Source organism: Mustela erminea, chromosome 3 (genome assembly GCF_009829155.1).
Source record: "Mustela erminea isolate mMusErm1 chromosome 3, mMusErm1.Pri, whole genome shotgun sequence".
In the NCBI taxonomy this organism is placed as follows: domain Eukaryota; kingdom Metazoa; phylum Chordata; class Mammalia; order Carnivora; family Mustelidae; genus Mustela; species Mustela erminea.
In genome coordinates, this window is record NC_045616.1 from 53,226,847 (window position 1) to 53,253,908 (window position 27,062).

Here is a 27,062-nt window from a genome sequence, read left to right on the forward strand (position 1 = left end):
TCTTTTGCCAATTTTTTGGTTTCAAGTCTTAAATTTTAGTCTTTAATCTAGTTTTAATTTATTTTTGTGTGTGAGGTAAGAAAGTGCTCCAATTTCACTCTTTTGCATGTAATCATGTGGTTTTTTTCCCAGACCACTTATTGAAAAGATTGTTCTTTTTGCATTTTATATTTTTGCCTCCTTTGTAATAGATTAATTGACTATGTAAGTGTGGGTTTATTTCTGGGCTCTGTATTCTGTTCCATTTATGTGTGCATCTATTTTTGTACCAATGCCATTTTGATTCCAACATATACATAGGCCATGAGTATATGTTGAAATCTGGTATTGTCATACCTCCAGCTTTTATACTTCTTTCCCAAAATTGCTTTAGCTGTTTGAGGTCTTTTGTAGTCCCATACAAATTTAACAGTTATTTGCTCTATTTCTGTAAAAATTACTGTTGGTATCTGATAGGGATTGCACTGAATCTATAGTTTGTTTTGGGTAGTATGAACATTTTAAGAATTCATGGATTCTTTGAATCCATGAACATGGTATATCTTTCCATTTATTTGTGTCATCTTCAATTTTTTTTTCATAATTTTCTTGAAGATTTCAGAATACAGGTCTTTTATCTCCTTACATTTATTTCCAGGTGTTTTGTTCTTTTTGGTGCAATGGGATTGTTTCTTGTTTAGCATCCACATGTTTGGTGTTGGGAGAGTGTTCCGGTTTTGGGTTTTTTTTTCTTGTAAATGATTTATCCTTTCATACTGTTGTGGTCAGAAATGATGCATAGTATGATTTCATTCCTTTTAAATTTAGTGACTTTTTTGTGTGTGTCCTAACTGGAGGTCTGTCCTGGAGAATGTTAAATGTACACTTGAGAAGAATGTGTATTTTGGGGTAGCTGGGTGACTCACTTGGCTAAGCATCTGCCTTCGGCTAAGGTCATGAATTCAGGATCCTGGAATCAAGCCCCACATTGGGCTTCCTGCTCAGTGGTAAGTCTGCTTCTCCCTCTCCCTCTAACCCTCCTCCTTGTTTGTGTTCTCTCTCTCTCTGTTTCAAATAAGTAAATAAATAAAATCTTTTAAAAAAGGAAAAAGAATGTGTATTCTGCAATTTGGGAGACTGTATCTCTATATAATCTCTTAGGTTCATCTGATCCAATGTGTCATTTATAGCCACTTGTTTCCTTGTTGATCTATCTGTGAATGTAAGTGCAGTGTTAAAATTCCCCTACTATTATTGTATTACTGTCTATTTCTCCCTTTAGCCTGTTAATATTTACTTCATGTATGTAGGTTCTCCTACATTAAATGTATAGATATTACAGTTGTTTTATCCTCTTGTTGGATTGATTCATTTGTCATTAGGTAGAGCCCTTCTTTGTTATAGTCTTTGTTTTAAAAAGTCTATTTTGTCTGATATAAATATTGTTCCCTTGGCTATTTTTTAGATTTGCATGTAATGGCTTTTTTCATTTTTTAATTTCAGTCTGCATGTGCCTTTAGATCTGAAGTGAGTCTCTTGTAGACCTATAGTCTTATTTCTTTTATCCACTCAATCACCTTGTGTTTTTTGATTCAGAAGTTAGACCATTTACACTTAAAATAAATATTGATAGGGATGTATTTAATACCATTTTGTTCATTGCTTTCTGGTTTTAGGTGGGCATGTGTGTAGTTCTTTTTCCTTTCTTCCTGCTCTCATCTCTTGTAAATGATGACTTTCTTTAGTGCTATCTTCGGGTTCCTTTTTCTTTTTCCTGTACCTATATAGGTTTTTGGCTTGTGATTATTAGGAGGTTCATATATAACATCTTAAATATGTATCAGTCCATATTAAGTTAATGGTCATTTTAGTTTGAACATGTTCTAAAAGCACTACATTTTAACTCCTCCTCCTCTACCTTTTATGTATATGATGGCATATTTGATAGATTTTACATTTTTTAAATTTGGTGAACCCTCTAATTAATCCTTTTACTAATTTTTAGATAATATTTACTTTACTACTTCTGTCTTTTAACATCTGTGGTAGCTTTATAAATGATTGATCTACTACCTTTACTATATGTTTGCTTTTACTCATGAAATTTTTCCTTTCCTAATTTTCTTCTAGTTAAAGCCTTTTCTTTTCCACTTAAAGTAGTCCCTTCAACATTTCTTAAGGGGTTTGCCTTATTCATTTGTTTTTTTTCTTTCTGTTTTTATGATTCTTTATCTTTAATCTTGACATTAAAATTATTACCTGTTGTGGTGTGGACCTCCTTGGCTTCACCTCAGTTCCTCTTCAAGAGCTTTATATGTAGGTGTAGATTTGATGTGTCCATGGGAGGAGATGAGTTTAGGATCTTCCTGTGCCTTTCTCTTAGACCTCTGGCTCCACTAGTTCATTTGGATGAGTGGCATATCTCTTCATGTACTTTTGTGCTCTTAGTAATTAGTCTTTATTTTTTAAAGTTTTACCTTTTTATCCATTCAGTGACCATCACAGCAAACCAACCATTAAGTTAAGGAGAGGCCTTAGAAGAAATTAAATTTGCCAACACCTTGATCTTAGACTTGTAGATTCCAGAACTGTTAGAAAATTAATTTCTATTGTTTAAGTCACCCAGTCTGTGGTATTTTGTTATGGCAGTCCTAGCAAACTAATATACCTTGCTAACTCTGAAATTCATTTTGAAAGAGTAAGCACATTTTGTTTGGAAAGAGAAGGAAAGAAAGGTTTGATGTTATGAGTTAAGGTAGAGAACTTGGAATGCTGTCCCTAGAATCTATGATTACATCCCAGTAGCTGTAGGGCCTGTTATATCAAGAATACAATGTGATTTTATTCCCAGATAAGTAGATTTTCAAATGATGCCTTCTACATCTGTTAGAAGTTAGCAATGCTTACTTGTTCCTGTTTTCTTCATCTTGCCATTTCCTCCATCTTTCAACCTGAAACATTCTTTTGCTCAATGTCTAAGATTCCTTTATCTTCTGCATACATACTTATTTGTCATCCTGTCAAAGCCCAATTATCAGTCACTAGGATTTTCTAGACAAGAGTAAAGCATGTTTTTTGGAATCTACAGACATCTTGATTGTGTGGGACATCTGATCAGAGATTAGGGTTGCAGGGAAAGATGTTAGAGGTGTGGGAGCCATAGAGCATACACACTGACATTTCTGCACTGAAACTCTCTACATGGTTCAAAAATGCTTCTCCTACTCCCAGAACACCACCTCACCAACAGCCAAGCAAATCTTCAGTCAAAACCCTGATTAATCAGAGAAATTTGAAGAATAACTGGAGCAAAGTCTTCAAAAGGGCTAATCAGATCTGCAGTGTAAGGGGTCTACTTAAGAAGGGATCAATATAATTGACTTGAAAGGCACAAGAAACTATATTATTGCATAGCATGATTTTTTCATTTGTTTCATTTCACTTTTCAGAAGTACATTTTATTGTGGATTATATGCTTTTATGCTGTTCTAGTCACATTTTGGTAGACGTATTTTTGAAAAGAGTCATAACTTTAAAGTGAAGATTTAGGGGTACCTGGGTGGCTTAGTCAAACATCTGCCTTTGGCTCAGGTCATGATCTTGGGGTCCTGGGGTCAAGCCTTTCGTTGGGCTCCCTGCTCAGCAGGGAGTGTGCTTCTCTCTCTCCTTCTGCCCCTCACCCCAGCTCATGGTCTCTCTCTCCCAATAAATAAAATCTTTTAAAAAAATAAAATGAGGATTTAAATGAGAATTTAGCTGGTATCTTAAAAATTGATATGTATTGCTAAAAAAAATCCACATGTGATGATTTTCTAAAATTTAAAAATTAGACAGTAATCTAATTCTTCTTCTTAATTCTATAGGTGTGGCATACAATTAAGATTCAATATAAAAAGTTTCCTGCTTTTAAAATGCTTACATTAAACACCAGTACTTACTATTTTTCTAGCCAAATTCTGATGCATTAATATGTCAGAAATGTTTTCCCAGATGTTATTTAAGATTTTCAATCCATTTACCCTACAACTTCCATTTCCTGATGTCTGAATTTCCTTCCTTATCCATTTCAGGTTTATAATCTACCACTCTTTTAGAATATCTTTAACTCTCTTGCCAAACTCTCTATTGTACTTATAAGGTAAAATGGAACTCCATATTAACTCTACTCACAAGTATCAGCAGAGTTAATTAGGACAAAAAAATAGTGATTGGCCTTACTACAAATTTATGACCACATACTTCAAATAGGCATTAAAGATCTATTGTATATGTACTCCCCTATTCTCTAAAATAATTTGCATGCCTTTCTTCTCCCTTCAGATATCCAAACCCTTTATTCTGCTTTTTATTTCTGAGTGTATTTTCTTCACATTTCACTAAGAAAATAGGATGTATCATATGGGAACTAGTTTATCTTCCCACCACCAAATCTACCAACTTCTTAGTATCTGGACCAGTATTATCTACCTTCCTTCCTAATGAAATTGATAGAAGTGGTAAGCCATATCCTACTCAAGGTGTGGGCTTTCCTTTGTGCTCTGGACTCCATCTCCTCTCTCACTCACTAGCTATGTGATCCTTTTCCTGATCATCAACTTCTACCATCTGCATACAAACATTTTTTAGTTTCTTCATCTTTAACAAAAATATTCTTTTCCCTCCCATTCCTCTTTTGATACCTTATTATTTTCTGCTTGCCTTCACAAGAGTTCTAAAAGAATTGTCAATAGTTATTGCTACTCTTCATAATATATTGTTCTTTTATTAACCCACTCCATTTGGGCATCTGTTACCATTGTTTTGTTGATTGTACCACAGTGACATCATAAACTGCTTTGGAGTTCTTTAGCTACCTTCTATAAAGTCAGCTCCTCTTTCCTGGCTTTCACACCATCACATTCTCTACATTTTCTTCTACCCCATTAACTGATCCTCCACAAATTTGTTTTGTCTCCAGATTCTCTTCGTGGCTTTTAATGTTGATTACTCTAGGACTTAAATGCCTTCTTTCCTCTGTGTATACAACCTTCTCCCTACTTAAGATCCTACTTAGTCCATTGCCAGTCCAGTACCATCTGCACCTGAATTGGTCTATGCAGCACTATACACTCCCACTCTGGCCACTTACCTTGCTTTCTGGCTAGAACAACCTCAGGAACAGTTTGCACTGATACCTTGATTATAAAGTCAGGTCACTGCCAGTGCTGCTGCTTTTACTACAGGCTAAGTAGCTTCACATAGGAGGGCTCACCTACTTTCGGTCACTGGTTTAATGAGACTATTGGGATTTTGGCTTCCTTAGTGGCTGCTAGGCATGTGAGTTAACACCTTATGGAAGGAAGTTAATGCCTCATGGAGTGGACCTTGACCAAGAGAAACATGGATTGAAAATGAACCAGTAGAGAAATTGTCTCCTTTCCTCTCTTCTGGAAAGACTATTAACAGATGGTAGTTTCAGGCATCCCCACAGTAGACATCTCATGTGATCAAACAAACAGCTTGTTGGCTCTGTAAGGCATCTCCCTGTATTTGTTCTCACTCCCCTTTCTTCTCCAGTTTTTCTGATATTGCCAATAAACTGTTTACAAGTAAGAACCAAGACATGATAAGTATGTAGATGATGCCAGTATCTCTGGTTCTAACTTTCCCCCAATCTCTGAATTTGTATATCCATTTACCTGCTTAATTCCTTTATCTGAAACACAATTGACTTCTCACATTTAACAAAATTCTAGAATTTCTTCAGAAAAATCATCTTTCTCAGACTCTCCCAAATCAACTCATGATGCCAAATCCATCCAGTTACTCAAGTCTTCAAGTTCTTTTTATCCTTTTTTTCATCTCTCATATCCAATCTTTCATCATGTCCTGTTGGCTCAATTCACAGTATATTCCAAATAGTCCACATTCTTTATCTTCACTGTTAGATAGCCATTATTATCTGTCGCTTAGGTTACCCCTTTTACCTCTTGATTTCTGGTTTCATGTTCTTTTACTCTTAGAATCCACCCAAAATTATCTTTAAAATATGAAGTAGACCATATCACATCCCTGCTTAAATTCATGCATTAGCTTCTCATTGTTCTTGGGGAAAAAAATCACACCCTTATTCATAGAGCCTAGATGGCCCTAAATAACACCCACCTATCCAACTTTATCTCCTAGAACTTTCCCTTTTGTCTGTTGGGCTCCAGTCCCGTTGGCCTTCCACCAAGTTCATCCTTGATATAGAATGTTTATACTTGCTGTACTCCCTGCCTCAAATTCTCTGCTCTGAGATGCTATTTTTCTTGTCATTTATGCCTTAAACACAAATGTCACATCCTAAGCAAAGTTTTCCCAGACCATCCGATTACATTTTTGAATTTCTCCTTATTAGCCATCCCTTCATATAACCTGTTTTATGGTTTTCATATTTGCCACTATCTAAGATGATCTATTTCTCTCACTCCCCACTGCCACAAAATTTCCATGAGAGTAAGGACCTTGTATGTGTTCTTCATCACAGTGTCCCATACCAAAAAGAGGACTTAACATATTTATACTAACTTAATGGGCATTAGTAAGTAGCTATTGAACATATGATTGGTTGTATGAATGAATAAATGATTCTAAACAATTACATTGATTGTTTTCCCAAGCTTGCTTGAATTTCACCTGGATGATCTGAATGTTGTATTATGTTACTGAATAATTCATTTTTTCTAATAAAAATTAAAGTCTATTTGAATCAATATGGCTATAAAGATTGGTCAAGGTTGAATTGGTCAACCTGTTAGTTTTGTGCCCCTTACTAATCTGTTAACATAATCCAGATATTTTTTATTTTGTAATAAAAATCTCATTCAGTTACTCATTGTCAACTAGAGACATAGGATCCCAAATAAAAGTTTGTAAAAAAAAAAAAAAAACCCTCAAGTGAAATGGAAGGAAAGTTTAATTTTTTTTGCTTTTATTCCACAAAGAAAGAGAACTCGTGCATGAATCTCCAGTATCCTCCTCCTTGGATTCCAAAAGGGCCAAGATGGCTGGGTGGAGTGACAATTACTTTGCAAATGGGTCTGCATTGAGATCAGTGCTCTTTAAACCTGACTGAAGGAAGTAAAGCAAGAAAAAGGCAGATTAAGAGAGCATCAAGGTGGCCAAACAGCTTGATTTACTCTCACATCTCAGAAACTTTCATTAAGATTTACATCATGATGCTGACCTAAGTGCCAAAGCAATTTTTTCATAGCTGAACAAAAAAGCTAATACTCTCCACTTGGGTCAGGTAACCTTTTTCTTGCTCACAGCAAGTAATGGAGTTTGCCTCATGTGAGTGAGACTGACCAATGGACATATATCGCTGTGTTCCAGAGAAGCAGGTTCTCCATGTGATAAATCTGTGTACCACTTAAGGTTTTTTTAAAGCTCTTTCTCATTTTTTACATTTTTCTTAGTGAGCTCAATAAAGGCTATACACAGTTATGTTTTCTTTCTTTCTTTCTTTCTTTGCAGGCTGACATTAAAATGCCCAACATGATTTTCAAAAGCACCTGAAGAAAAAATGGCTCAATACCTCAGGAAACAAGTTGTTAAAATGTAACTTAAAAAAAAAAAAAAAAAAAAAGGAAACACATAACACATACAACACACAGCCTCTCTGTTAAAAGTATTTCAGCAGTGGCAGAAATTAATTAGAATGTTGTTTTATGTAATTGATTCCAGAAAACCTGATTTTTTAAGTGAGAATAATCATAGAAGAATCAATGAAACAAGATGGGATTGGGAGGGAGACAAACCATAAGTGACTCTTAATCTCACAAAACAAACTGAGGGTTGCTGGAGAGAGGGGGGTTGGGAGAAGGGGGGTGGGGTTATGGACTTTGGGGAGGGTATGTGCTTTGGTGAGTGCTGTGAAGTGTGTAAACCTGGCGATTCACAGACCTGTACCCCTGGGGATAAAAATATATGTTTATAAAAAATTAAAAATTAAAAAAAAAAGACACTATAGGGAAACAAAATGACTGTCTTAGAAACTGTTGTATTAATAGTTTCAAAGAAGTAAGATATGTAGTAATCATAAAGTAAACTAGTGAATGACATCAATGCTATTCATTGGGGATTAGTGTAAGAACCATTTCAGCCAGGGGCGTCTGGGTGGCTCAGTGGGTTAAGCCTCTGCCTTCAGCTCGGGTCATGATCTCAGGATCCTGGGATCGAGCCCCATATCGGGCTTTCTGCTCAGCGGGAGCCTGCTTCCCCCTTCTCTCTGCCTGCCTCTCTGCCTATTTGTGATCTCTGTCTCTCTCAAATAAATAAATAAATTCTTTAAAAAAAAAAAAAAAAAGAACCATTTCAGCCAGACAGAAATAGAAGTTCAATCCCTCTAGTCTTGCCTTGGTCATATCAGGGAATTTTCTTTTCCTAACTTCAACCAACTGGTTCTCTTGGGCTAATACATACAGTCTCTCCATGTGAATGTTTAAAAAAAAAAAAAAGTATTTCTTGCTCAGTAAAGAAGTTTTAGAGAGGTATATTATTTATTTCACAATAATAACAAAACTCATTTCATATAAATTACACAAATCAAATAATTAAATTTATTAAATTTATTAAAGGCAAAATAAAAATGAGAATTAAGAACCCAGTCATTAGGATATATGATGTTATAAAAGAGTTGATTTCCATAAAAGTGAGAGAAATAATATTCTCTCTAGCAGTATTGAAGCTTACCAGTGCCAATATTTCCATTTTTACAGAAAAAATGACTTCATAGAAAACTTTTCTTTTTTCTTTTGTTTAAGTTAACATATAATGTATTATTTGTTTCATGGGTATAATGTATTATTTGATTCATTTATGAATCATCAGTCTTACACAATTCACAGCACTCACCATAGCACATACAGTCCCCAATGTCTATAACCCAGCCACCTGATCCCACCATCCCCCAACATCCCTCAGTTTGCTTCCTGAGTTTGAGACTCTCTTACGGTTTGTCTCTCTCCCTTATCCCATCCTGTTTTATCATTCCCTCCCTTACTACGGTGATCCCCTGCCCTGCCTCTAAAATTCTGCATATCAGAGAGATCTTATGATAATTGTCTTTCTCTGATTTATTTCGCTTAGCATAATACCCTCTAGTTCCATCCACTTCATTGCAAATGGCAAGATTTCATTTTTTGGATGACTGCATAGTATTCCATTGTGCATATATACCACATCTTCTTTATCCATTCATCTACTGATGGACATACAGGCTCCTTCGTAGTTTGGTTATTGTGGACATTGCTGCTATAAACATTTGGGTACATGTGCTCCTTCAGATCACTACATCTATATCTTTAGGGCAAATACCCAGGAGTGCCAGTGCTAGGTTGTAAGGTAACTCTCTTTTCAACTTTTTGAGGAAGATCCATGCTGTTTTCCAGAGTGGCTGCACCAGCTTGCATTCCCACCAACAGTGTAGGAGGGTTCCCCTTTCTCTGAATCCTCACCAGCATCTATCATTTCCTGACTTGTTAATTTTAGCCATGCTGACTGGTGTGAGTTTTGATTTGTATTTCCATGATGCCAAGTGATATGGAGCACTTTTTCATTTGTCTGTTGGACATCTGGATGTCTTCTTTGCAGAAGTGTCTGTTCATGTCTTCTGCCCATATCTTGGTTGGATTATTTGTTCTTTGGGTGTTAAGTGTGATAAGTTCTTTCTAGATTTTGGATACTAGCCCTTTATCTGATATGTCATTTGCAAATATCTTCTTCCATTCTGTCAGCTGTCTTTTGGTTTTGTTAACTGTTTCCTTTGCTGTGCAAAAGAATTTGATCTTGATGAATTCCCAATAGTTCATTTTCCCCCTTGCTTCCCTTGCCTTTGGTGATGTTCTAGGAAGAAACTGCTGTGGCTGAGGACAAGAAGGCCTGCATTCTCCTCAAGGATTTGGATGGATTCTTGTTTCACATTGGGGTTTTTTTATCCATTTTGAGGTTTATTTTTTGTGTGTGTGTAAGGAAATGGTCCCATTTCATTCTTTGGCACGAGGCTGTCCAATTTTCCCAACATGATTTGTTGAAGAGACTTTTTTCCATTGGACATTCTTTTCTGCTTTGTCAATGATTAGTTGACCATAGAGTTGAGGGTCCATTTCTGGGCTCTCTATTCTGTTCCATTGATCCATGTGTCTGTTTTTGTGCCAGTATCATACTGTCTTGATCATTACAGCTTTGTAATAGTGCTTGAAGTCTGGAATTGTGATGCCACCAACTTCAGGTTTCTTTTTCAGCATTTCTCTGGGTAGTCAGGGTCTTTTCACGTTCTATATAAATTTTAGGATTATTTGTTCCATTTCTTTGAAAAAAGTTAATGGTATTCTGACAGGGATTGCCTTATATGTGTATGTTGCTCTAGATAGCATAGACATTTTTAACATCAGTTCTTCCAATCCATGAGCTGGGACACTTTTCCATTTCTTTGGGTCTTCCTCAATTTCTTTCATGAGTACTCAATAGTTTTCTGAGTACAGATTCTTTGCCTCTTTGGTTAGTTTTTTTTTTTTTCCTAGGTATTTTATAGTTTTAGATGCAATTGTAAATGGGATCAACTCCTTGATTTCTCTTTGTTCTGTCTTGTTGGTGTGTAGAAAAGCAACTGATTTCTGTGCATTAATTTTATATCCTGACATTTTACTGAACTCCTGTATAAGTTCTAGCAGTTTTGGAGTGGAGTCTTTGGGTTTTCCATATAAAGTATCCTATCATCTGCAAAGAGAAAGTTTGACTTCTTCTTTGCTGATTTAGATGCCTTTTATTTCTTTTTGTTGTCTGATTGCTGAGGCTAGGACATCTAGTACTATATTGAATAGCAGTGGTGATAGTGGACAGCCCTGCTCTGTTCCAGACCTTAGGGGAAAAGCTGTCCCCTTTTCCCCATTGAGAATGATATTTGCTGTGGGTTTTTCATAGATGGCTTTGACAATATTGACGTATGTACCCTCTATCCCTATGCCTTGAAGAGTTATGATCAAGAAAGGATGCTGTAGTTTGTCAAATGCTTTTTCAGCATCTATTGAGAGTATTATATGGTTCTTGGGGTTTTTTAAATTAATATATTGTATCACACTGATTGATTTGTTGATGTTGAGCCACTCTTGCAGCCCTGGAGTAAATCCCACTTGGTCATGGTGAATAATCCTTTTAATGTACTGTTAGATCCTATTGGCTAGTATTTTGGTGAGAGTTTTCACATCTGTGTTCATTAAGGATGTTGGTCTGTAATTCTCCTTTTGGGTGGGGTCTTTGTCTGGTTTTGGGATCAAGGTAATTCTGGCCTCATAAAATGAGTTTGGAAGTTTTCCTTCCATTTATATTTTTGGAACAGTTTCGGGAGAATAAATATTAATTCTTCTTTAAATGTTTGGTAGACTTCCTCAGGGAAGCCGTCTGATCCTGGGTTCTTGTTTATTGGGATTTTGATCACTTCCTCAATCTCCTTACTGGTAATGGGTCCATTCAGGTTTTCTTTTTCTTCCTGGTTCAGTTTTGGTAGTTTATATGTCTCTAGGAATGCATCCATTTCTTCCAGATTGTCAAATTTGCTGGCATATAGTTGCTCATAATATGTTCTCATAATCATTTGATTTTTTTGGTGTTAGTTTTGATCTGTCCTCTATCATTCATGATTTTATTTATTTGGGTCCTTTCTCTTTTCTTTTTGATAAGTCTGGCCAGGGGTTTATCAATCTTATTAATTATTTCAAAGAACAAGCTCCTAGTTTCGTTGATCTGTTCTACTGTTCTTTTGGTTTCTATTTCATTGATTTCTGCTCCGATCTTTATTATTTCTCTTCTCCTGCTGGGTTTAGGCTTTCTTTGCTGTTCTTTCTCCAGCTCCTTTAGGTGTGTGGTTAGGTTGTGTACTTGAGACCTTTCTTGTTTCTTTAGAAGGCTTGTATCGCTCTATACTTTCCTCTCAAGACTGTCTTTGCTGTATCCCACAGATTTGGAACAATTGTGTTTTCATTATAATTTGTTTCTATGAATTTTTTCAATTCTTCTCTAATTTCCTGGTTGACCCATTCATTCTTTACTCAGATGCTCTTTAGCCTCCATGTATTTGAGTTCTTTCCCACTTTCCTCTTGTGATTGAGTTCTAGCTTCAGAGCATTGTGGTCTGAAAATATGTAGGGAATGATCCCAATCTTTTAATACTGGTTGAGACATGATTTATGACCCAGGATGTGATCTATTCTGGAGAATGTTCCATGTGCACTAGAGAAGAATGTGTATTCTGTTGCTTTGGGATGGAATGTTCTGAATATATCTGTGATGTCCATCTGGTCCAGTGTGTCATTTAAGGCCTTTATCTCTTTGTTGATCTCTTGCTTGGATGATCTATCCATTTCATTGGGTGGGGGGTGTTAAAGTCCCCTACTATTATTGTATTACTGTCAATGTGTTTCTTTGATTTTGTTATTAACTGGTTTATATAGTTGGCTGCTTCCATGTTAGGGGCATAGATATTTAAAATTGTTAGATCTTCTTGCTAGACAGACCCTTTGAGTATGATATAGTGTCATCTATATCATCTCATCTCTTACTATAATCTTTGGCTTAAAATCTAATTTATCTGATACAAGGATTGCCACCCCAGCTTTCTTTTGATGTCCATTAGCAGGGTAAATTGTTTTCCATGCCCTCATTTTAAATCTGGAGGCATCTTTGGGTCTAAAATGAGTTTCTTTTAGACAACATATTGATGGGTTTTTTTTTTTTTAATCCATTCTGATACCCTGTGTCTTTTGATTGGGTCATTTAGCCCATTTACATTCAGAGTAACTACTGAAAGATAAGAATTTAGTGTCATTGTATTGCCTGACAGGTAACTGTTGCTGTATATTGTCTCTGTTCCTTTCTGGTCTACTACTTTGAGGCTCTCTGTTTGCTTAGAGGACCCCTTTCAATATTTCCTGTAGGGCTGGTTTGGTGTTTGCAAATTCATTTAATTTTTGCTTTTCCTGGAAGCTTTTAATCTTTCCTTCTATTTTCAATGACAGCCTAGCTGGATATCGTGTTCTTGGCTGCACATTTTTCTTGTTCAGTGCTCTGAAAAATATCATGCCAGTCCTTTCTGGCCTGCCAGGTCTCTGTGGGTAAGTCCACTGACAATCTAATATTTCTACTGTTGTATATTACAGACCTTTTGTCCTGAGATACTTTCAGGATTTTCTCTTTGTCACTGAGACTTGTAAATTTTACTATTAGATGATGGGGTGTGGACTGATTTTTATTGATTTTGAGGGGTGTTCTCTGTGCCTCCTGGATTTTGATGCCTTTTCCATTTGCCATATTAGGAAAATTCTCTACTATAATTTACTCCTATATACCTTCTGCCCCCCTGCCTTCTTCTTCTGGACTCCCAATTATTCTAATAATGTTTCGTCTTATGGTATTACTTATCTCTCGAATTCTCCCCTCATGGCCCAGTAGTTGTTTGTTTCTCTTCTGCTCAGCTTCTTTATTCTCTATCATTAGGTATTCTATATCACTAATTCTCTCTTCTCCCTCATTTATCCTGGCAGTAAGGGCCTCCATTTTTTATTGCACCTCATTAATAGCTTTTCTAATTTCAATTTGGTTATATTTTAGTTCTTTTATTTCTCCAGAAAGGGATTCTCTAGTATCTTCCATGCTTTTTTTTTTTTTGAGTCCATCTAGCACCTTGATAATCATCATTCTGAACTCTAGTTCTGACATATTACCAATGTTCATATTGATTAGGTCCTTAGCCATTGGTACTGCCTCTTGTTCTTTTCTTTGTCATGAGTTTTTCTGCCTTGTCATTTTATCCAAATAAGAATATATGAATGAGAGAATAAAATACTGGGGTGCCTGGGTGGCTCAGTGGGTTGAAGCCTCTGCCTTCAGCTCGGGTCATGGTCTCAGGGTTCTGGATCGAGCCCTACATCAGGCTCTCTGCTCAGTGGGGAGCCTGCCTCCCCCTGCCTCTCTGCCTACTTGCAATCTCTGTCTGTCAAATAAATAAATAAAATCTTAAGAGAGAGAGAGAGAGGATAAAATACTAAAAGGGTAGCATAGAGCCAAGAGAAATATACGTTAGCCAAATCAGAAGAGACCCAAAACCGGGGGGAGAGGGAAGAGGGTGATAAAAAAAAAAAAATTTTTAAATGTGTATATTATACTAGTGAATAGAACAGAGCCACCCACTTAACTTTGGGTGTATTCTGGTCTCTTAGAAAAAACCACCTTCCAAAATTTAAAAAAAAAGAAAAAAGGAAAAACCTATATATATACACAAATAAGGGTAAACATGATGAAGGGATGGAATATATGGAATATAAAGATGAAAATTTTAAGAAGCTTCTAAAAAAGGAATTGATAAGATAAATTAGTTGGAAAACAAACAAAAATACAGAGAATGTGATAAGGATGGAGACTAGAACAAAGCCATGTGCTCGATTTAGGGTATATTTTGATCTATTAGAGGAAATTGTATCCCAATATTTTAAAGAAAAATAAACCTATGTGTACAAAAAATAAGGTTAAATACAATGAAGTGATAAAATATGACTATAACAAGGAAAATTTTAAAATATATTTTTTAAAGATTTTATTTATTTGACACAGAGAGATCACAAGTAGTCAGAGAAGCAGACAGGGTGGGGGGCAGCAGGCTCCCTGCAGAGCAAAGAGTCTGATGCAGGGCTCGATCCCAGAGATCATGACCTGAGCCAAAGGCAGAGGCTTAACCCACTGAGCCACCCAGGTACCCTAAAAATATTTTTTAAAAAAAATGTATTGTTAATATAAAATAGTTTAAAAATGTTAAAAGAGGAAAGAGGAAAAGTTAAAAAAATAGAATACGAAAAATAATAAATTTTAAAATTTACTTTGCAAGACTAAAGGATTATGGGAAAAAGCGATGATTTTATATGTTGCTTTCCCCTGGCTCTGGAGTTCTGTAGTTCTCATTGATTGTGAACTTGGTCTTGGCTGGATGTTCTTGCCAACATTCTGGGGAGGGGACTGTTGTAGTGATTTCTCAAATGTCTTTGCCTGAGTGGATTGCACCATCCTTGCCAGGGGCCAGGCTAAGTAATCTGCTCTGTTCACTCTTGGTAGGTTTTGTTCCCTGAATGCTTTCCATAGAGCTTTGTAGGACGGAATGAAATCTTGGCCTCCCAATCTCTGGCCCCGTAGGAGTCAAGAGCTCAGTCCCCACTCCTCAGTGTGCCCTCAGAAAAAAGCAGTCAATCCCTACTGTCTCCCTTGTCTCTGGCTGCACTCCGTGCTCACCCAGCCTGTGACCAAGCATTTCTATCTCTGGTGCACGGTCCAGTTTGGAGTCTCCAAACCCAGCAGATTCCTGCTGCACGCTCCAGAGCCACTCCTCTTGGAGGAGGAAGGAGGGTTGGATCTGCCACTTGTGTGGCCCCTGCTCAAAAAGCAGTGGTCCAATTGTGCCTTGGATCACTGTTTAAGGTAATCTTGAGCTAAGAGCGCACTCTTCGGCTCCATCTCTGCAGCCGGCTTCCCTGCTCCAATACCTGGCAGTGCTGCCAACTCAGATACCCCTGGTCTTTCTGTGACCCCTAAGGGTCCTGAGACCACACTGTCACCATGAGGGCTCCACTCCCACTTAGCCTCTGGAGTGATGTCCCTCTGTGGAACAGAAAGTTCTGATTTTGTGCTCTGCTGCTCCACCACTTACCAGGAGCCAGCCCCTCCCCCTGCGGTCTGTCTTCCTGTTGCTTTGGATTCACTTCTCCACACATCCTACCTTCCAGAAAGTGGTCGATTTTCTGTTCCTAGAATTGTTGTTCTTTTCTATCTCCTGTTGAGTTTGTAGGTGTTTCAGAATGGTTTGATAACTATGTAGCTGAAATCCTGGACCTGATGTCGTTTCAATGTGCCTCTCCTCCACCATTTTGCTTCCACCTTGAACTATTGGGTTTTAATATACAAAAATACATAAAGAAATACATATCTATATATGTGTGTAGGTGTGTATGTTATATATACATATTCCTTTGCTCTCTTCACTTAGGCCTGGTGCCAGTGAAAATTCCCCAAGGCATTGAGCATAAGTAGTAACAGATATTGGTTTTAAATATCATTATCCAGTTAATGGAACCAGGGTTCCTAAGAGAAATGTCTGATTCTAGGGCTAAGTCAGGAAACGTATAGACATGTCTGAAACATTTTGTTGTGCTGGAAAGCAATGAAGTGTTCAAAGAGTAGTGAGATCATGCCAAAAAACACAAAGGAGCCAGCTTCAGGGAGCTCCCAGTAGGCAAATCTTGGACAATATGAACACTAAATAAAAATGACAGTGTGGCTCATAGCCTATTGAGTAAAATAGGAAACCATAGTCTCTTATGATGAGTGAATAAATTAAAACATTTGAGGAACCATAATTATCTAGCTTTATAAGGCAAATGCTTAATACAAAGTTTAAAAAAGTAACTTGAAAATGGAGATCCTGGCAGCTATTTTAATCAAGGGATCAAAAGAACATTAGCAGTAAAGGGACAAACAAAAATTTGTGCATTGCATTATAAGATGTAGTGAGCACAGAGTGTTGCTTTTGTGCTTTTTTGCCAATGATGTATAACCTGAATCTAATCATGAAGAAACATTAGACAAAATCAAACTGAGTGACATTTTACAAGATAATGTTTCTGTAATCTCTAAAAGTGTTAAGGTCATCAAAGCCAAGGAATGACTGAGGAAATGGTCCAGTCTGAAGGAGGCAATATAGCTAAAGGCAACACATAATCTTGAATCACACCCTTATACTTTAAAGAAAATTACTGAGACAATAATTGGTGAAAGATGATTAGAGACTGAAGATTATAAGGAAAGTGTCAGGGTTAATGCTTTAATATTGGTTGTAGTACTGTGGTTACACTGGAGAATGTACTTGTAATAGCAGTGAACGCATGCTAAAGTACTGGGGACACACAGTGGCAAATAATTCTAAAATACTTCAGAGGAAAAATGGTCTTTACTCTATTTGTAGTTTTTCTGTAAGGTCAAGGTTATTTCAAAGTAAAAAACGTGTTTTACTTTTATTGAGGTGTAGTTGACATGCAATGTTATTTTAGTTTCAGGTGTAAAACATAGTGATTTGATAATTCTCTACATTATTCAGTGTTTCATTTCAGTGGACATTTGGATTGCTTCCAGTTTTGAGCTGTTGTAAATAATGCTATAGTAAACATAAGGGTACATATATCTACTTGAATTAGTGTTTTCATTTTCTTTGAGTAAATACTCGTTAATGGAATTCCTGGATGATATTATATTTCTATTTTTAATTTTTTTTGACGACCCTCTACTCTACTGTTTTCCACTGGGGTTGATGCAATTTGTTTCCCACCGTCAGTGCACAAGTGGTCCCTTTTCTCCATACCCTTGCCAATTCCTGTTGTTTCTGGCCTTTTTGTTACTAGCCATTCTGATTGGTGAGGTGATAACTCACAGTGGTTTTGATTTACATTTCCCTGATGGTTAGTGATGTTGAGCATCTTTTCATGTACCTGTTGGCCATCTTTATGTCTTCTTTGGAAAAACATCTATTCCAGTCCTCTGCCCATTTTTGAATTGGATTCTTTGGTCTTTCATTATTGAGTTGTATACTTCTTTGTGTATATTGGATATTAATCCCTGATCAGATAAATCACTTGCAAATATCTCCTTCCATTCAGTAGATGATTATTTCATCCTATTGGTTTCCTTTGCTCCTTTGCTTTGTAAAACCTTTTTTTTTTTTTTTTTTTTACAGTGTATTCCCGATAGTTTATTTTTGCTTTTGTTTCTTTTGCTTGAGGAAACATAATACATAAATATGTTGGCAAGGCTGATGTCCAAGAGATTACTGCTTATGTTTTCTTCTAGGAGTTTTATGATTTCAGTTTCACATAGGTCTTTAATCCATTTTAAATTTTGTGTATACTGTAAGAAAGGCATCCAATTTCATTCCTTTTTATGTAGTTATCCAGTTTTTTCAACATCTCTTATTGGAGACTGTATTTTCCAATTGTATATACTCTTGACTTCTTTGTCATAGATTAATTGATCATATAAGTGTGGGTTTATTTCTGGGCTGTCTTGTTCTACTTATCTATGTTTCTCTTTTTCTGCCAGTAGCATTCTGTTTTGATTACTGTACTTTTGTAGTGTATCTTGAAATTTAGGACTGTGATATCTCTAGCTTGGTTTTTCTTTCTCAAGATAGCTTTCGCTGTTGAGGTCTTAGAGTTCTTTTTTTTTTTTTTTTTAAAGATTTTATTTTTTATTTATTTACTTGACAGACAGAGATCACAAGGCAGAGAGGCAGAGAGAGAGGAGGAAGCAGGCTCCCTGCTGAGCAGAGCCCGATGTGGGGCTCGATCCCAGGACTCTGGGATCATGACCTGAGCCGAAAGCAGAGGCTTTAACCCACTGAGCTACCCAGGCGCCCCGAGGTCTGAGAGTTCTATACATATTTTAGGATTTTGGGTTCTAGAGCTGTGAAAAAAAATGCTATTGGTATTACAATTGGGATTGCATTGAATCTATAGATTGCTTTGAGTAGTACAGATATTTTTAACACTATTAATTGTTTCTGGTACATGAGCAAGGACTATATTTTCATTTGTATGGTCTTCAATGTTTTTCATTAAGATGAACTCCTTGCTTAAATTTATTGCTAGGTATTTTTATCCCTTTTGTTATAATTGTAAATGGATTATTTTCTAATTATTCTGTTTCTATTATTGTGTAGAAATGCAACAGATTTCTGTATATTAATTTTGTATCTTATAAGTTTACTGATTTATTTTATTAAAAACCAATTATATTCATAATAATTTTAGATATATATTTATATATAATTTATATATTATATAATATATTTAGTCACTTGATGAATAATTATAGTGAATTATTTTAATAATTTATTTTTATATTAATATTTTAATAAAATTTGGTGGAATTTTTAGGGTTCTACATCTATATGTTGATATGTAGAAATCATGTCATTTGCATTGTGACAGCTTTACTTCTTTTTTTTACTAATTTGGATTGTTTTTATTTCCTTTTATTGTCTGATTTCTGTGGCTAGGACTTCCAGTACTAAAAGTGGTGAGACTGGGTACCTTGTCTCATTTTTTTATCTGAAAGGGAAAGGCATTCAGTTTTTCCACTTTTGATTATGATATTAGCTGTGGGTTTTTCACGTAAGGCCCATATGATGTTGAGGTATGTTCTCTCAAAACTAATTTTGTTGAGAGTTTTTATCGGGAATGGATGTTGTATTTTGTGGAATGCTTTTCTGCATCTGTTGAGATAGTCATACAGTTTTTATTCTTCCTCTTGTTAATGTGATGTATCACATTGATTGGGGAATATTGAAACACCCTGGCGACCTTGAAATAAATCCCACTTGATTGTGGTGCATGACTCTTTTCATGAATGCTGCATTCAGTTTACTAATATTTTACTGAGGATTTTTGCTTCTTTATTAATCAGGGAAATTGGCCTCTAGTTGTCGTTGTCACTGCCTTCTTCTTCCTCTTCTTCCTCTTCCTCCTCCTCCTCTCCTTCTTCTTCTTCTTCCTCTTCTTCCTTCTCCTCCTCCTTTTCCTCCTCCTCCTCCTCCCCCCTTCCCCACCCCCCCTTCTTGTTTTTGTAGTGTCTTTGGTTTTGGTATCAGGGTAAAGCTGGTGTTATAAAATGAATTTGGAGGTTTTCCTTCCTTTTCTATTTTTTGGAATAGTTTTTAAAAATAAGTAACTCTTCTTTGACTATTTAATAGAATTCATCTCTGAAGCTATCTGGTTCTGGATTTTTTTTAGTTGGAGATTTTTGATTGCCAAGTCAAATTGTTACTAGTAGCTAAAAAATTTACTGGTAAATTTGTTACTGTTCAAATTTCCTTTTTCTTCCTGATTCAGTTTTGGAATGCAGTATATTTATAGGAATTTATCCACTTCTAGGTTAATTTGTTGGCACATAATTTTTGTATTATTATAATCCTTTATATTTCTGTGATGTCAGTTGTTAATTTCTGCCCCCTCATTTCTGATTTTATTTATTTGAATCCTGTCTTTTTTTTTTTTTTCTTGATGAGTCTGGCTAAAAGTTTATCAATTTTGTTTATTTTTTTCAAAGACCCAGTTCTTAGTTTCATTGATCTTTTCTATCATTTTACTAATCTCTTTTTCATTTACCTCTGCTCTAATCTTTATTATTTCCTTCTAATAACTTCAGAGTTTGCTATTTTTCTAATTCCTTTATATGTACAGTTATGTGTACAGTTAGATTTTTATGTGTACAGTTAGATTTTTTATTTGAGATTTTTCTTGTTTTTTGAAGTAGGTCTTTATCACTATAATACTCTCTTGTAGAACTGTTTTTTCTGTGTCCCAAGATTTTGTATTGTTTGTATCACTTGTTTCTAAGTATTTTTAAATTTCTTCTTTGATTTCTTCTTTGGCTTATTGGTTGTTTAGTAGCATATTATTTAGCATCCATGTGTTTGTATTCTTTCCTGTTTTTTTTTTCTTATAATTTCCAGTATCATATTGTTGTGGTCATGGTCAGATGCATGGTGTGACTTCAGTCTTCTTAAATTTATTAAGACCTGTGGTATGCCTAACATATGACCTCTTCTGGAGAATTTTCCATGTGCATTGGAAAAGAATGTGTATCTTGCTGTTTGGGGATGGAATGTTCTCTACATATCTGTTAGGTCCTCCTGGTCTAGTGTGTCATTCAAAGCTATTGTTTCCTTACTAGATTTTCTGTCTGGATGACTATCTACTGATGTTGAAGTCCATTACTGCTATTGTAATATTGTCAATTTCTCTCTTTGGGCATGTTAATATTTGCTTTATATATTTAGGTGCTCCTATTTGAGTGCCTAGGTACTTAGAGTTGTTATATTATCTTGTTGGATTAATCCCTTTATCATTATGCAGTGCCCTTCTTTGCCTCTCATGGCAGTCTTTGTTTTCAAGTCTATTTTGTCTGATATAAGTATTGCCACCCTGGCTTAATTTTTCCCACTTCCATTGACATGGGATAAATTTTTCTATCTCTTCACATTTAGTCTGTTGTTGTCTTTAGATCTGAAGTGAGTCTCTTGTAGGCAGCATATAGATGGTCTTGTATTTCTTTTTTTAAAAAAATCTGTTTAATCACCGTTTGTCTTTTGAATGGAATATTTAGTCCATTTATAGTTAAAGTACTTATGGATAGATATATATATATAGACATGTTCATTGTTTTCTGGTTGTTTTTAGTTCTTCTCTGTTCCTTCTTCTCTTGCTCTCTTTCCTTGTGGTATGATGGGTTTCTTCAGTGTTATGTATGGATTCCTCTCTTTATTTAATGTGCTTCTAGTGCATGTTTTTGATTTGTGGTTACCACTGAGTTCATATATAGCATCTTAAATGTGTAGCAGTCTATATTAAGTTAATGGTTGCTTAAATTCATATACATTTTTAAAACACTAATTTTTTTTTAAAGATTTTATTTATTTATTTGAGAGACAGAGATCACAAGTAGGCAGAAAGGCAGGCGGGGTGGAGGAGGGAAGCAGGGTCCCTGCTGAGCAGAGAGCCAATGCAGGGGTAGATCCCAGGACCCTAAGAACATGACCTGAGCTGAAGGCAGAGACTTAACCCACTGAGCCACCCAGGTGCCCCCAAAGCACTAAACTTTTACTCCCCTCCCATGTTTTATGTATATGGTGTCGTATTTTACATCTTTTCATTTTGTGTATCCCTTGGCTAATTTTTGTAGCTATAACTGATTTTACTACTTTACTGTTTTAGCCTCCATGCTGGCTTTCTAAGTGATTAATCTACTAACTTTATTACACATTTGCTTTACATACCCATAAAGTATTTTTCTTTCATAATTTTCTTCTAATTATGGCTGTTTGTTTCCTCTGTAGAATTCTCTCTAATGATTCTTCTAAGCCTGTTGAATGTGATGAACACTTTTAACTTTTGTCTAAGAAACTCTGTCTCTTTCATTCTGAATGACTCTTGATGCATAGGATATTCTCGATTGTAGGTTTTTTCTTTCAACTTTAAATATATCATGACACTTTGGTTTTTTTTTTTCCATTTTTTAAATTGTGTTATGTTAGTCACCATACAATAACATCATTAGTTTTTGATGTAGTGTTTCAAGACTCATTGTTTACATATAACACCCAGTGCTGCATGCAATATGTGCCCTCCTTAATACCCACCACCAGTCTCACCCATCCCCCCACCCGCCCCCTCTAAAATCCTCAGTTTGTTTCTCAGAGTCCACAGTCTCCCATATTTTGTCTCCCCCTCCAATTTCCCCCCCTTCACTGGACACTTTAATATACCATGACACTCCTTTCTGGCCTGCAAATTTTTTTGCTGAAAAATAAGCTGCAAGCCTTACAATTTTTTTTTTTTTGTACATAACTATTTTCTATTGCTAATTTTAAAATTACCTCTTTATCCTTTTTACCAATTATGTGTTTTGGTATGTATCTCCTTCTGTTTATCTTGTTAGGAGCTCTCTGAGCTTCTTGAAACTGGATGTCTGTCTCCTTCATCAGATTATGGAAACTTTCTATTATTTTTTCAAATAATTTTCTCTCCCCTTCTCTTTTTCTTCTCTTTCTGGGATCCTTATACATGCAAATGTTATTACATTTGATGGTATCACAGAGTTCCCTTCACCTATTCTCATTTTTCATTCTTTTTTTCTTTTTGCTGTTCAACTTGGTTGTTTTGCATTACCCTATCTTCAAGATTACCAATCCATTCTTCTGTATCCTTAATCTATTGGTCACCTCTACTGTAAGTTTTATTTTAGTTATTGAAGTCTTCATCTCTAACTAGTTCTTTTTTATATTTTCTCTTTTTGAAGTTCTCACTAAATGCATCCACTTTTCTCAAGTCCAGGGAGTATCCTTATGACCATCACTTTGAATTCTTTATCAGGTATTTTACTTATCTGAATTTCGTTTAGCTCTTTTACTGTGATTTTTGTATTGTACTTTAATTTCTGACAAATTCCTCTGTCTCCTCATTTTGTCTAACTCTCCCTGTTTGTTTCTATACATTTAGGGAGTTCAGCTATATCTGGTCTTGAAAGTATTGGCTTTCAAGAAAGTGGTGCCCTATAGAGCAATTTCCCCCCAGTGCCCAGAACCAGGAACTTTAGGAGTTATCCCCTCTGAGGGCTGTATGTGCCCTTCTCTTGTGTCTCAGACATGATTGTTTTCAGCCCAGCTGGCTTCAAAGACCTGTTTTACCTGCTGTGGGTACAGTGGGTATGCTTTCCTATCCACACTGTTGAGATTCCAGTCTACCGTAGCCCTGGGCTTATTGGTGGGTGGATTGGCAGTCAGCCTGGGTGCCTGCAGTTAGTCCCTTGCCACAGCTGCTGGTGCATTTTAGGGAAGGGCATTCTCCCTACACAACAGCTAAGACACCTGGCTAAGGGAACTGTAGATGCCCTAATGTGTGGGGTGGGGTTATCTCCCCCACCTCATCCCCAGGGTGGGAGTCACTTTGGAGTTGTACTAGTAGTTTCAGCCAGGGCTGCCTGCTGAATGTGGCAAGGCAGGTACTGCTTGAGGGGATGCCTGCTGAGACGGGCAAGTTGGATGGGGTGGGTCCATACAGGAATACCAGAATAGGGCATGCAGTGCTAGCAAAGTAGATTCAGAGTGTTATTGCTGGCTCCTGCAAGCTTCCAGCTATTAGGGCTAGCGGAGGGGAAGAGAAGTGGCACCCACCATTCCTTTTGTTCCCAGAGAAATCTGCATATCTCTCCCTCTCCAGTACACATTTAAAGTATATCCACACATATGCACTGCACACTTTTTAAACTGCTGTTTCTGTGCTGTCTCAAGCCAAGTTACTTGATATGCTGGTTCTCTAAGGCTACTGACTCAGTTACCTATCTCTTCAGCTTCTCTTGAGTTAAGCCTGCTGGTTTTTAAGGTTACCAGACTTAAGTCCTGCTTATTTTTAGAACTCCTGGAGTTAAGCCCCATTGATTTTCAAAGCCAGACTTCATGGGAACTGTCTTTCCAGTGTAGGTCCTTGGGGCTAGGAGTGCCTAGTTTGGGATCTGATCCCTCACTCCTCTCTGGTTATGATGTCCCTCCCATTTATGGTTAGTTGCACTGGAGGATTTGTTCCTGACCATGTCCCTTCCCCTCCTCCCCTTTTTGACGTGGCTCCCTGTCTACAGTTAGCTGTGAAAGATCTGTTTTGTCAGTCTTCATGTTATATTTGGAGTTAGTTGCGCAGATAAAGTTGTTGCCTCAGTGTGTCCATGGGATGAGGTGAACTCAGAATCCTCCCAGCCAGCCTTCTTCCCAGCTTCAACCTCAAAACATTGTTTTTTAAATATTGGTACTGCGTCCATATAAATAGTGAAAACAGAAGATATTTGTATGAAATGAAGAATATTAGAAAATAATTTAGAACATGCCTCTGCTAGGGATGATTTTAATCAACTAATTTCACAACACTATAAGCTTTATAAAAGGCAAACCTGAGGAACTTAAAGGTTACCTAACTTGCCCAACGTTATACAAAAAAGTAAGTGGCTAAGCTGTTATTATGCTGACATAAAATATTTATATCTTATTTAACTATATAGAAATGTAATTGATCCAGAGAAATTTTCCCCTAGGTTTGCTTTAGTACTACCTTTATTCAAATAAAACTTTTTAGGTCCTTACAAACTATTATAATCAAGCTTCAGATATAGGATGTTTGTCCAGGGTTAAGATGGGCCCTTCCAAAGGGAGTCACAGAAAAGCTCCCCATTCAAAGTCAGCAAATGTGAACAGCAAGAGCAATCATAGCATAATTAATTGGAGATCTGGTTTTAGCACAGCTAAATCAGTAGAATCCTTTTTCCCATTTCTACTTACCATGTGTACAGAGTGTGATCACAATTGGCTGCAAGGGTAGAGCTTAAGTATAGGATAAAACCTAACAACTATTCTCTCAAAACAGTAGACAGTCTTTATGGGGAAGAATGTACAAATGGTACTGGGGACAGCAACAACAAAAACGTTACACCTTCAATGACACTGAAGAAAAAAGAAAAAAGTCAGATCCACTCAGATGTCAGATACTCTAAAGCTATTCACACCCAGCAAAAAGTCCCATTTACTTCTGCAGTTTGGAAGACTGCGAATCTGTTTGCTCTGCATATGTTCACAGGATATCTTCCCTGTCCACATAAAACATAATTAGCCTTCCTTCTACCCACCCCTAAAAGGTAATGGCTGTTGAAGAAAAAACTTACTTAAATGCAAAGAAACTTATATTAATCTTTTATTCATTAAAAACTCTGACAGCAAGAGGGTCAACATCTTAAAAAGCATAAGCAGAAAAAGAAAGAATCAGGATGAACAGGTGGATCCCAAATAAAAATGGACACTGGATATGAACAGCCAACTTAAAAGGAGAAAACCTGAATTGCCAATAAATATGTACAACAATGTTCAAACTGAGGGAGAAAAATCTCAGTCCTTGTTTGTAGATGGTTCTGCATCCTATGCAGGTATCACCTGAAAGACTACAGCTGCAGCATTATAACCCCATCCCAGGGTTCCTTTAAAAGCACACTGATGAAGGGATCTCCTTTCAGAAGACTGACTACAAACAGTGCACCTAGGAGTTTGTTTTCTCTGAAGAGAGGAGAGCCAGATACCCAGATCTAAACCAATACATGAGCTGTGACTAACAGATTAAGAAGGTGGTTAGAGACTTCGTAAGAAAACTATAGGGAAATATCTCTGAATGGGCTCAAAGTATGAAGATCCTTCTATCCCATATGAGTGTTCACCAGATAATGACCCTCTCGGAGGAATATTTTGTTATCTGGTGGAAGATTACCCTATGAAGACTTCATTCAACATCCTTCTCCAGCCACTTACTTAATCACTCAGTGACCCTATGAAGAAAGTGGCCTTGGCAGCAGGTAGGGAGATTACATGAGAGAAGCAGCATGACTTTCACTCACTACAGCCCTTCTGACAACAAAAAAGTACCGAGTACCTGATCCTTCAAAATTACAGACCAACACTGAGCCCCTAATATGGCATGATTCTGCAAAAGAAACTGTCAGCTACTCAGTAGCAGGTTGATTAAATTGGATTGCTTGCATTATGAAAGGAGCAATAGACATTGACAATGTATTTGCCTTCTCTGACTTGCAATGCTCTAGTCAAAACCATCTCTGAATTTACAAATGTCTCATCCATCATAGAATTTTTTACAGCATCATTTTTAACCTAGAAATTCATTGTGTATCAAATGAAGTGCGGGAAGGTGTCCCTGGTCATGGTGTTCGCTGGTTTTACCACGCCTCTAAAGCAGCTGATGTGATGGAAGAGTGAAATGACCTATTGAAAACAGTGAAGGACTAGTTGGGTGGCAACAACTTGCAGTACTGGGGCGGTGTCCTCAAGATACAGCATATACCATACATCCATGATAGGTATATGATGCTGTCTCTCCGAGAGACTGGATCCATGTTTCCAGAAACCAGAAGAAGAAAATGGGCTTAATTTATATCACTTCACTTCTAGGAATAAATTAGCAACATTTCTGTATCTCTTTTTCCACAAATTAAGGCACTGCTAGTCTAGCCATCTTGGCTCTCAAAGGGGGAATGCTTCCAGTGGGGTACAGAGTGATGTTTAACTGAGCTGAGACTGCCTCGTGGCTACTTTAGGTGTTTGTGCTAATAAATTAACAGGCAAAGTAGAGAACTTCAGCATTGGCTCTGGTGATGTATCTTTCTTTTTTATTGAAGTATAGTTGAGATGAAATATTATTTTAGTTTTATGTGTACAAAATAGTGATTAGACATTTATATACATTATGAGATGCTCATTGTAAGTGTAAGCACCATCTGTCACCATACAAAGTTTCTATGATGTTACTGACTACAGTTCCCATGCTGTATATTACATTCCCACAATTTGTTTATTTTATAACTGAAGTTTGTGACTCTTAATCCCCTTCGCCCATCTCTCCTGTGTCCTACTCCCTTATCCTACAGGAACTACC